The following is a 12,578-nucleotide window of genomic DNA, read 5'->3' as shown; positions in this document are numbered from 1 at the left end:
GGAGGCAGAAGTGGAAGTTACAGTGAAGGGCTTTGGTTTATTCTCAACAGGTGGACCGGGACATGAAAACTCTCCAAGAGTCACTTCATTTTAAATATGAATAGCTTACATCTGGGTGACTCAGTACAGTTAAGGATGAATAACAAAATATGAATTTGGGCCCAGTGTACTATTTATTTTATTTTATTTTTTTATTGACTTTGATTTTCTCCATCATTCAAAGTGATCTGTTACTTTAAGAACTTTATTTTCAACCTGTGAAATTATATCTGTTTAAGGAGTCTCTTTCATGTATTCATTTAACAAACATGAATCAAAGTGCAAGTGTGTCACAGTTAGGGTTGCAAAATTCCGTGAATTTTCAAAGTTGGAAACTTTCAATGGGTATTAACGGGAATATATGGGAATAAACAGGAATAAATCTGAAATTTACAAAATTGAAGGTTGACCCTTAATAAGTAATTAGTAATATTTTACTCAACATTCATGTTTTTGTTGTTCAGTAAAATAATTGATTGTTCATACAAGAATTAAAACTTGATAAAGTTCTTCTGACAAATAAATCTGTTGAAATGTCATGTTTTTTAATTGTATTATTTTGCATGGATGTCTGCTTATGACAAAACAAAATACATTTATGTTTGGCTATGATACAGTTTGTTTAAATTACCCCCAATTTCCAGTTAATTCCCATAAATTTCCAGTTAATACCCATAAATCCCCATAATTCCCATACATTCCCATAATTCCCATGGAAAGTTTCCAATTTGGAATATTTCCAAAATTCTCCAGTTTGACTTCCCATGGAAAGTTACTGGAAATTTGCCGGAAATTTACTGGAAATTTTCCGCCACTTTGCAATAGTCACAGTGCATATGAAATGTCATATTTGTATGTCTTTACTGTATATCAAGAGTGATGTTGCCATACTGCATGTCTCTAAGGGAATACATTGTCATCACATTCATATGTGTCTACAACATTAGCATGCATTAATGTATACAGGCGAGACATTTATTACATTTTATGAAATTGTTTCATATAGAGTTTTTATGTGTTCTGGTTTTAAATGAACATGTCTTTCATAGATACAAATTCACTACTATGTTCACATATGACATGTGATCCTGAGGAGCCAGTCATTCCTCCTCTCTCCACAGCCAGTGAAGGGATTGTTTAGAAGTGTGAGGCAAATTAAAGAGATGGAAACTCAATATACGTTCCCTTCCAGCTAAATCAGACCTCAGGGGTCTGGATTTATTCCAATCAAGTAGTTTCCAGGCTCACAGAGTCATGTGGGCATGTGAGATGAGACTGTTCTTCAAAGTGGATTATACTCACTGTGTTGCTTCTGCATTTTTATGAAATATCTCTGCAATATAGAACATGAAGATCCATGTTTTTTTCTGCATGTCCTGTGTTCAGGTCAATTCAAATCTGAAGGAGGATAGGAACTTTATTGGTGATGAGTGACAGTTTATATTCAAATAGAATAAATATAAATAAATGCAGACCATACAAGAGAGAAAAAGGCACATACATTTACAGCAAATGTAAAGATGTTTGGATTAGGTGTCTAGCAGTCTAATAGATGAGGTAATGAGTGATTCTTGTGGAATGTAGGCTACCCTGAGAAATGTGTTCCTTGTCATTCATCCTTTTTCTATGGGTCATGGTTTTTGGGGATACTTGATACCTTATCTATGTTATAGCTTGGTCAAGAAGTTAAATGTCAGAAGGTATAGGTTAGATTCTGTTTTAGATCCTGTCTTTGTCTGACCATCTTGGTCAAGACTACAGTATATCCTTCTGTTGGAGAAGGTGGAGTTTTAGAATTAGAAGCGTATATAAGGTTAGAGCTTTGGCCCAAGAGAGAGAGAGAGAGATCTCATATTGCTACCAGAGATGCTCCAGGATTCGACATTCTTTTGACACTAAACAGACAATAAACTCCTTTTTGTTTGCAAGAGAAGACATGTCGGTGGTGATCACTTCTTTTCATCAACGCATCAATATGCCAAACCTGGAAAGGATGCTCCTCAATTTAAAGGGATACGCCAACATTTTTTGTGTGTCTTGCCTCACTCCCAAGTCCATGACAAGCAGATAGACACCATCCTTTCAACTGTGCATGCAGTAACAAGGGAGATAGAGCCTGTATCACCTGTAATTAGCTTAGCTCAAACGCTGGAAGTGTATGGGTAGTGTTAGCCTGCCTCCTACCCAAGCCAAAATTAGTAGTCAGAAGCTGATTTCATTTTAGCTCTAAACTCTGTAAATATATCACTTTATCGACATTTCAAACATTTTTAGGCGAGAAAGTAGCCGTTTAGATCAGCAGTGTGTCGTTAATTTGTCTAAATACCAGCTGTTAACAATTTTTTTCAGACGAATTTGCCGCTAGCTAGCCGTTGGGACTAACGCACTTCCAGTTACTTTCACAAAATAAAACACCCGTTGCCCTTTACATAGGCTACAGAAAACCATGACGATAGAATTTGTGCTTTTACTTTAAAATAGGAAGCTAATCTATCCTCGATGTAGCTAGCTTGAACCAAAATAAACCGTCTTTGCTTGAACCCTCCGTTTTGACCGATCTTGTCCTGTTACCGGCATTTGACCGCTCAAGATGCCTTACCGGAGAGTTTTGTCAGCTCTGAGACGAACAACAGTTTCCGTTGAGAGTTGCTGAAGAGAGTCTCTGATGACTTTAGGTGGAGGCAGGCTAACACTACCCATACACTTCCAGTGTTTGAGCTAAGCTAATTACGGGAGATACGGGCTCTCCCTTGTTACTGCACGCACAGTCGAAAGGAAGGTGTCTATCTGCTTGTCATGGACTCTGGAGTGAAGCAACACGTAAAAAAAAAAAATGTTGCCGTATCCCTTTAAAGTGTCATGGACTTCTACAATAAACACTGGTGACACACTGAGCTAAATGCCGACGTGCACTGAACCTCTGTCAAACATCCTCATATGCGCTCGTGTTGCCCCTCCCCTCCCTCTCAGCTTCCTCCTGGCTCAGCTTTTAGGAGAGAGCAGTGTGAAACTGACACAGCCATTATCTCCCTTGTAGCTCTGTGGCTCCCCCTGCTCCCCTCCTCCTCCTCCTCCTCCTCCCCCCCCAACTCCTCTCCCCTATTCCCACCCAGATCACACACACAACAGGGACAGGACTCTCATATCTGAATGAAAGGACTGCGGCCACTTTGTTAAAGAGCGTGGTTTAAAAAGGTCGCCGGTCGGGTTGTGAAGAAGCCATGCAAAACACCGGCGTGACCTCATGGGTATAATAACGCTGCCTCGGCTCAGCCGGTCTGACAACGCCGTGGGACGCTGTGAGAGTCTGACCTCCAGAGACGGCAGATTTTCTTTCCCCGCCGCTCTTATTTTTAGATTCCTTATTAATAAGACTTCTTAGATTTTCTGTCTCCATTGTCCTCCATCCATTCACTTTGGAGCCAAAGCTCACAATGACCTCATGGGGGGTGAAACAACCATTATTTTTGGTTATGGGGAAAATGGAAGCCTCAGGTTTCATTATTTTTATGTTCTGCTACTTCTCTACTATATTTTTGTCTCGGGGTCAACCATGTATCTTCCTTAGACAATCGCGGTGAAGTGGAAACCTTCCTGCCTGCAGTCATGTCACCTCCCAAGGCTCCGGTGTTATAACTCAGGGAGTGGGCCTTGCTTTGCTGCATCACCTTCATTAACCACCGTGTTGGAAGCTTCTCTGTCATCCCCGGGTCGATGACTCGCCTCTCAACTCCGGCTTTAGCTTCCCCAAGTTTATTTTTCCACTTATCTGTTGTGAGGACGGAGGGAGGCAGAGACAGAGAGGAAGGGGGGACACTCGGGGGCTTGGGCTGTGTCTTTTAATCTGTTATTCTCCTGTATTGGCACGGGCGTCTCCAGTGTGGGGATTAAGAATCCAGACAGAGTGATGGAGCTCTGCAGTGACCCCGAAGGTGGCTGAGTGAGGACTGGAGGAGGAGAAGGAAGAAACAAAATAAATCATCTCAGTGGAATGAAAGGGAGAAAGACAGAGACACATAGGAGTGGGTGGAGGATTGTGAGCTTGTGTGTGCGCGCGTGTGCGTAACAGACAAAGAGTATAGAGGAAAAAAAGAAGATAGGGAGCGGAGAAAGCGAGGTGGTAATGGACTTGTTGAGGTGGGGAGCAGTCTAAATCCTGTAACATGACCTAATATATCTGAAGGTTACCTCACAGAGTTGCGCGATACATTGTTGCCCTGATAACCAGCTCAGAGGCGGTGTGTGGGAGTATATACCGTTGCCTTCACACTTCATTTCTACATTAGATGAATAAATGAGCTCAGACTCTGGTGGATGGATTCTGGCCTATCAGCTGAAGCCGTAAACTCTTCAGTATGCCGTTTGTCTGCCTTTTCTTACAGCAGCTGAGAGCCACACAGCGTCGCTTCTGAGGGAAAGGCGTCCTGTGGTGTTTAATTGGTCTTGGATGCATTTTCATATGACCCAGTAACAGAAAGATCAGGTCTGCTCTTGTTGTTTCAGGTGTTATTTATTGTTGGAGCATGTAAACATCAGTTAGATTTCACTTCCCCTTGACCTGGAATGGACTGTAGCATCAACAATAAGCATAATAGCTAAAAAAGCCAGGAATCTAAACATGCGGTCAACCATAAGACAGCAGTTATTAACCCATTCAGTACACAGTTATGATCCAAACACTAAAAACATATTGTTGTTTGTCTTCTCATTGCTCGGATATAAACCAAACTATTATTTTGGCTTTTAGAGCGGACAACAGATGTAAGATATACGCTCATATGATATACCGGATGTGAATGTCTGATTCTGAAAGTCAATAAAAAATAAATTACAAAAAAAAAACAAAAAAAAACATATGCTGGATTTCTACTTTCCACATCACAACCAAAGGGATTAATATATTATTGCTTACTTATTTAGACATTTATTTCTGTAATGAATGGTTAACTCGCACCATGAATGAACTATAGCGCTTTAAAACACATTGGATATAGATTTTGTATTATTTCAACAAATTTACTGATAATCATTACTGCAGAGAGCGGTGTGCTCAGTCCTCTGAGAGGAATATATATGTACTTAAATCAATAGAATGCAGTATGATTGTATCATCAGAAAATCAATGCAGTCAGAATGAATCAAAACAATATTTCACCAGTTCCCTTCCAGACATCTGACCTGTTTTATTTTTCTTTTGGTACAGTAAATCCTAATAATTATAATATTCTTTCTTTCCTTCCAGCATATTTTCTGAACACGTCATGCAAACTTCTCAACACAACCCTTATTGTTCTGCTCTCTCTTGCAACCGACCTGCGTGTGACTAAGAGGGAGTCATATCCGTCCGTCACAGCTCACCAAGAAAAAACTGCAGTTGGAAACAAAATGACATTTTCAGCATTTCCATGCAAATCTAAAACAGTATAGCTTTTAAAAAGTGCAATGGGATGGATCCAGCATGTAGACAATGAAGTACAGTAGCCTATTATCCACTGGGGCAAGTTTGAGCAATATGGGTCCATTAGTTTGAGGGCTTATCGGACACAGTGGTTGATAGTCATCAACATAAGTCATCTTATCTCTAGATGTGGCAGTTCTCAGGAAACAGCGGAATTACACTTTTGCAGGTTAACTGCAGTTACAAGTTTTGATTGGCCAACGTATCACTGTGCCAAATGATGAAAGCACATTTTTGCTAAATGACCTTTTGTTTTTCTTTCATTTTATGTTTTGTTTAGTTTAGTTTAGTTTAATTTAGTTTGGTTTAGTTTAGTTAGCTTAAGTTTAATTCTTTCTTTTTTTTTTTTTTTACTTCTCTACATCAGTGCCGCTGCTACTTCCTCCTCTTCAACAGAGTGGTCCCACTGAAATACAAAAGGGGGTTTAATTCCTTCATGCTGTGCTGCTGTCCCCTTCATGCTGCCGTGCAGTGTTGTCACACCACAAGGGGATTGTTTTGTAGTCAGAACATGAGTAATGATGATCTGCAAACAATACAGCACCTTGCAGCGTGGACCACAGAGTCCAAACTGAGACTGGCCTATGATGGATTTTTACTTTGTGTCATCAGCTGTGTCCACCCACCGTCACTGTCACCTAGCATCTTTAACTACTTTTCTTTCAGAAAACTAGAGGTTAAAACCCTTATTTAAAAAGCTGCATTAGCTGTTGAACTGAGAGCCAATCTTCAGGCTCTGTGTCAGTCACACTGCTGTCATGCAAGTTGTTTTGGAATGCGGGCTATGTTTCCATGGGAGATATACAAACATGCACAAGTCTCATTGGGAGACCTTTGTGTTTATTTTGATGTCGATACAACATGAACGTACTTTTTGGCTGGACCACAATAGCAGGCTAGATAATCCAGGATGTCCCTGATTGACTGACTGAGCATATTTCCACCATTGGTCAGATGAATTTCTAGTTGTGTTGCCAATTTATTACATCATTAGATTTAGAAACTATCTGTATACTGTTTTATAACCCTGGATGAAGACTGAACCATCTGGATGTTGACTGGGATCTTAGGTATACACCTCTACACTCTGAAAAATGTTGGGTTAAAAACAACCCAATTTGGGTAGTTTCCCAACCCAGCACTGGTTAAATATTGGACAAAACACACGCTGGGTTAATTTAACCCAACAGATTGGGTTGGTTCCCTTAAACCAACAATTGGGTTGTTCATATAAGTCAATTAAGGGTTCACATTGACTACCCTGCTGGGTTCTTTAAACCCAGCAAGTTAGGTTGCTAACATACCAATCAATCCCTGAAGCTAGTAGCTACTGTGTGTCACGAACTTACATCTTAACAAATGCTGTTTATTATCCTCAGAACACACACATAAACTGCATATAAAGGAAGGGAGGTCGCTAACCAAACACATAACTTCACTTATGTGTCAAAGTGCTTATTTCCATAACAGTAATTGTAAACTAAGTAGAACATTGAATTAGTAAATTAGTGTGTAGAACAGTATCAGTAAAGATTGTGTAGCTGTAGCAGATAACATCTGTGGTGATATTTAACAGAAATAACCTAAACTTATATTCACAAACACACTGTCCCAAAGCATGCTGGGAAACTCCCGAAAACTCACCGAACGTCAACCCAATGTGTTGGGTAGTCCAAAATAAACCAACACAACATTATAGAAATTACAACCCAACAGCTAAAAACTCCATTCCCAACAGAAATAACCTAGCGAATTGGGTTGAAAAAACAACCCAGCATTTCTTTGTGTGTACAGGCAGCTCTGTAAAGCAAGCACACCTCTTCCAATACATTGAGCCTCACCCTCATTAGCCTTCAGCAAATTACCAGCTTTCGTTAGTATCGTTATGACTAAATGAGGTAGAAGAACAGCTATGAGCAGAGAGAGCAGGAGAGAGAGAGGATGCATCAGTAACATCTGTAGAAAGTAGCAGATGTAAATAGCATATGAAGAGAAACAACAGCAATTGGAAATGAGATTTACTGCATCACAGCAATAAAAGCACAAGCAGAGAAACAGGAAGGGATATAAAGGGTTTGTGTCCACTGAGACATTGGTGGGCTTCTCTTTTGTAGGAAGTCTTGAGTTTTACAAGTAATGCAGAAACTTTAACACAACACACAGGGGTGAGTGAAAACCATGCAGGCTTTGTATTGAAATACTGCAACGACCAGTTCAATCAAACAGTCAGATTTAGAGCTTCTAATAAAAGTCTGTTGTGTTCTGAAGTTGGAGTAAATAAAAGCTGTGGAACTGTGGATATGGAGCTGCTGTGTGTGTGTGTGTGTGTGTGTGTGTGTGTGTGTGTGTGTGTGTGTGTGTGTGTGTGTGTGTGTGTGTGTGTGTGTGTCTGTGTGTGTCTGTGTTCAGGATGATTTTGCAGGTGTTCTTAATAATTCTTTGATATTTCCAGATAGCGTTGTGGTTATTAAATCGGTATTTGACCATAACAGGTTCAGACATATCCTCTGCTTTTGGCCTTGTCTTGTTTCCCGTCTGTTTCTAACCTGCCTCTGACATGGATGTTGGATGAGCTGTTGTGGTCATCTGTTTTTCTGTTTCCTTGTGGCTCCTTCTATGTCCAAAAGCATTTACCCTTTACATTTCATCTTCTAAAAGAAAATCACCAAACAGAGTGAATGAAATGCAGTCAGAAGAAGAGGAAATGTTTCCATCTCCGAAAAGCCGCAGATTCTTGATGTGTGATGATGTTCCGCCTTATTATCTTTCTGTGGACCTCACAGTCACCCCTGACTCTCCGCACCCTGATTTCTTCAGTATTTTGTTTCTCTGCGTTTCCTTTCCCGGGGCTTTATTTGTCAAGATTGCTTCCTGGCTCAAGGTCATTTCTCCTCATTCACCCCTCCTCTCCTTGATGTATTGATGCCAGTAGAGCCATGGTTCTTGGCCGCTAAAGCAAAATCGATATCCCCGAGCGCTCGGTGCTTGTGCTCTAATATCCTCCAAACACCACCTGCCAAAATATTTATGCTGTATTCATGGGAGATGCTTAGAGAGAGACAGGGAAGAACAAGGAGAGATACAACCGACGGCCTGGTATAGGATCTGAAGTAGAAACACTGCGAGGCTCGTATCACAGTAGCCTGTGATTTATACTTTGTGCGAGCTCTTATTAAATATTGCAGAGTCAGTGTAGCTGGCTTTGCTCGGCTTCTCGATCTCAAGTGGAGTGAGGAGTGTGAATATTATTGATGTGCGGGTTAGAGCAGGGTGAAGCACCTTTTTTTTTTTTTTTCCACAAGAGCGAGGGCAACTATTCCTCTGATTGTTCTGTTTATTTAAACAGAGACAGAGATTAATGAGAGAGAAAACACTTGGAGGGAGCGAGCCCAGATAAATGATAGAACATTTGCTTCCACGAAGCAGAACTCTCCACCTCTCCAGCTCTCTGTGCTGACCAACTGATAGAGATCAGGGGTGCAGATCTGATGTCAGGATTGGGGGGGGGGGGGCACAAAAGTGATTTTTTGTTTTTTTTGCCCATATGCAACTCATACCATGCCACCATAAATCACAACTTGGTAGAGGCTTGGCATATCATTCAAAAAGTATACTGCACAGGGAATCATTTATTTGTCCTAAACAGCCAACAGTGTGTAACACTGCTGTTATATTAGTAAATTATAATTCTAAGGGTCTCGAACATGTAATATGTACTCACGGTCTTATCTTTTGCCTCCCTCCGACCTTCCCAGATCTCCAATTCTTCTCACCATCTTCCTTTATGGGACTACTTTATGCATGATTAATTGATATGGATGAATATCAAAATATGAAGCCCTAAGATTGAGGGGGTAGTTTTTTTTTAAAGCCTGCTGATGTCATCAGCGTCTGTGTAAGAAACTACCCACACTGCAACAACTCAAATATCTTACCAAGAATATTTGTCTTATTTCTAGTCAAAACTAATCTCTCATTATACTTAAAGGGACAACGAGGAGTTTTGGAAAAGCAAAGCGTTTTCACACTACATTTATGAGCCTCCGCGCACCGTAAAATTCTTTGACCGGCGCAAGACAGACTCATGTTTAAACTTTTCATTCATCAAGAATTAAAGTCAGAGGTTCGAAGACGATCAGATACCGTCATAGTTCCAACCATAAACGGTGATTCGGCGGTGTTATTCTCATGACTCGCCACAAAACCGAAAGTAAAGAAAGCTGGTCGGCTCGACCAGCATTTCCACCACCACTAATACTAACGAAATAACGATAGAGACAAAACCATATATTTATCGAAAATGGGCCCATTGACAAGTGTGGGTAACGTAGATTCATCCACATTAACGTGAGACTTTTTTATAACCAAATAGAAACTCCTTGTTGTCCCTTTAAAACAAGAAACTTAAAAAGTAGCTTGTTTTCGGACAGTTTTTACTTCTTTCAAGCATATTTTCACTTTAAATGAGTAGAAAAATCTGATAGTGGAGCAAGTTTTTCTTTCTTATTACAAGCACCAAAAACGTGCTTTCACTGGCAGAAAATTTGTTTGAAACAAGTGAAAATGACCTAAAAAAAAAAAAAAGTAAATTTTTAGGTGATGAGTCTTATTTTAAGTGGAAAGAGATTAGTTCTGACTAGAAATGAGACATTTTGACAAGAAATAATAATAATTCATGTTTTTCAGAAATTGGGGGGTACATGCCCCCCCCCCGGGATCTGCACCCATGTGATAGATGGAGGATGTTGCCACAGGTGTTAGGCCTGACAGCTCTCAGCCCCCGGCCAGATGGGTGAACAGAGCAGGTCCAGCCTGCGTTAATCTCCAGTTGTCTTTCTTTTTTTTTTTTTTTTGCCCTTGCAGCGAGTTTATGTGTCAGTCGTGTGTGTTTGTATGAGGCGTATTGATGATTTGACCTCATGACTTGTTCGACTCCTTTGCACTTCATCCTCCCAGACAAACAAAAAAGCGTGGAGCGACGAGGGGGGGTTTGGTATTCTGGCAACGCACGTCTCATTGTGGCCCTGTCGCATCTTGGCAGGAGGCGCTTGGAGGCCTCGGTGGTTAACATGTAAATGAGGGTTAGGGGTTTAATGGGTCTAGAAAGGTCACGCAGGTCAACCTGTGTGATAATTTAGTGTCTGATTAACGCGTCGTCGGCATGTATGTGTGGGTGTTTATGGATGTGTGTGTGTGTGTGTGGGTGGCTGGTTGCAGCGTTGCAGCTGGAGTTTTTCCACATGCTTCTTTGTCACCAGCCTCCCGCACAAAAACCCTCCAAAGCCTGTCTGCTGGACATCAGTCAGCCACAATGGAAGAACTGCAATAGACAGATACAGAGAGAGAGAGAGAGCAAATGAAGAGCAGAAGAACAAATGATGATGATGATGCGAGAGGCTGGCTTGATGGTGTGGATGTCGAGGTTGTTTGGGGACGATCAATTCTGTATGATATCTTTTTTTTTTATTGATATGCACCCTGGGGAGGTAAATGCCATCATGGCCCGTGCTATAGATGTCTGCTTGGTGGACGATTGATCGGTCTGGTATTTGATCCTCCAGCTCACAGTGAAGGATGGGGTGATGGAGTCATGAGAGCACTCATGGCCGCCCACCCTCCTCCCGCGTTTTCCATTCCTGTGTGTTGCTCTGATCCCCTCCTCTCTGCTCCTTCCACCATTTATCTATCCCCTCTCTGCTGCCATATATCCCTCACTGTCTTGTTTCCCACCCAAGCGCCTCTTAAAAACCCCGGTGAAATGCGGGTTTGTGAGGTTTTAAAGGTTTTGTCCACAGCTCCATTGTGCTAAAAGCCATATAAATGGCCGTTGGCTAAAAAAAAAAAAACCTCCAGCTATTAAGCAGCCTTCAGCTGTTCATAGTGGTGATTCCCTCTCTTCTTGGTTCCCTGTGAAACAATAAAATGTTAAAGTAATGCAGCTTTTAATTTGCTAAAGGTGCACTGAAACATGAAGATATTCATTTAACTGCTAAACATTTGACGATGCACAAAAACACACATGTAATAAAATAGTCCGAGTGTGTAAATCAATTACGTATTCAATTTTCTAGTTTAATAAGACACTCTGTTCACATGAAATCTGCACTCTCTTAAATGGGTGATGAATGAAAAATGTGCCCGCATTACCACATGGCGTACAAGAATAAAAGACTCCATCGCAAAAGGACAGGGAGAATATGAGAGCTGTAATTGCATATCTGTGAATTAATTTGTTCAGTGAACATACTATGAATCACATCAGGTCATAAAACCCAGATGGAGCAGAGGGAGAGCTGGCACAAGGTGGAGCAGGCAGATATTTAACATATCAGATTGAGCGCAGCGAGGTTTCCTGCAGTCTGCACTGCCACCATGTGGAGATGGACGGGGACCAGAAAGAGCTGTGTAGATAACAGTGATTCATTTTGAAGTGCTGATCTTTAAATTGGATCCCCAAAGAGTGTCAAATGTTCTACATTTCAAAAAAAAAAAAAAAAAAAAGCTTTTAAATCTATTCATCAAAGCTGGGTAAATATTGGGAGCTGGTTTCTCCTCAGTTTAGGAATCGGAATGTGGAGAATGCTCTTGGGGAAAACTGTGAGAGGGAGGCTAACCACTCTGTGCTCATGAACCTGTGAAACCCAAACCACAGCTCGAGCAGGACTATTGATGTAACTCCCTTTCCTAGTGGGAGTCTCGGTGTAAAAAGCATGAAGAGGGTGGGAGAAAGCTTGGAGCCTCGCTCATCATCACAGCCACCTCATATAAGCAAATTTATGAAGACATTTCACTGGCGTGCTCTACCAAAACACTAGTATTATAATCCTCAATAATCCCCACCAAGAGGGTGATGGAGGATGTAGGCGACAGCTAGAACACTACCTTCCCCTGTTGAGGAGATGTCTCCAACCAAGGAGCAGGAACACAGGAATGTTTCTGTATGGCTTGCCAGCGATGCAACAGTTTGACATAGTAACAGAATGTTAAAGAGGATTCATGTTCCCAAATTATATCCCAGAGTCTCAATTCAAAGTCTTCCACTTTTTAGTCATAAGGAAACACTTATGTAGCCTGTCATGAA

This window comes from Trachurus japonicus, chromosome 21, assembly GCF_045865225.1.
Source record: "Trachurus japonicus isolate A0001 chromosome 21, Traja_1.0".
NCBI lineage: Eukaryota > Metazoa > Chordata > Actinopteri > Carangiformes > Carangidae > Trachurus > Trachurus japonicus.
Note: the sequence above shows the minus strand (reverse complement) of the source record.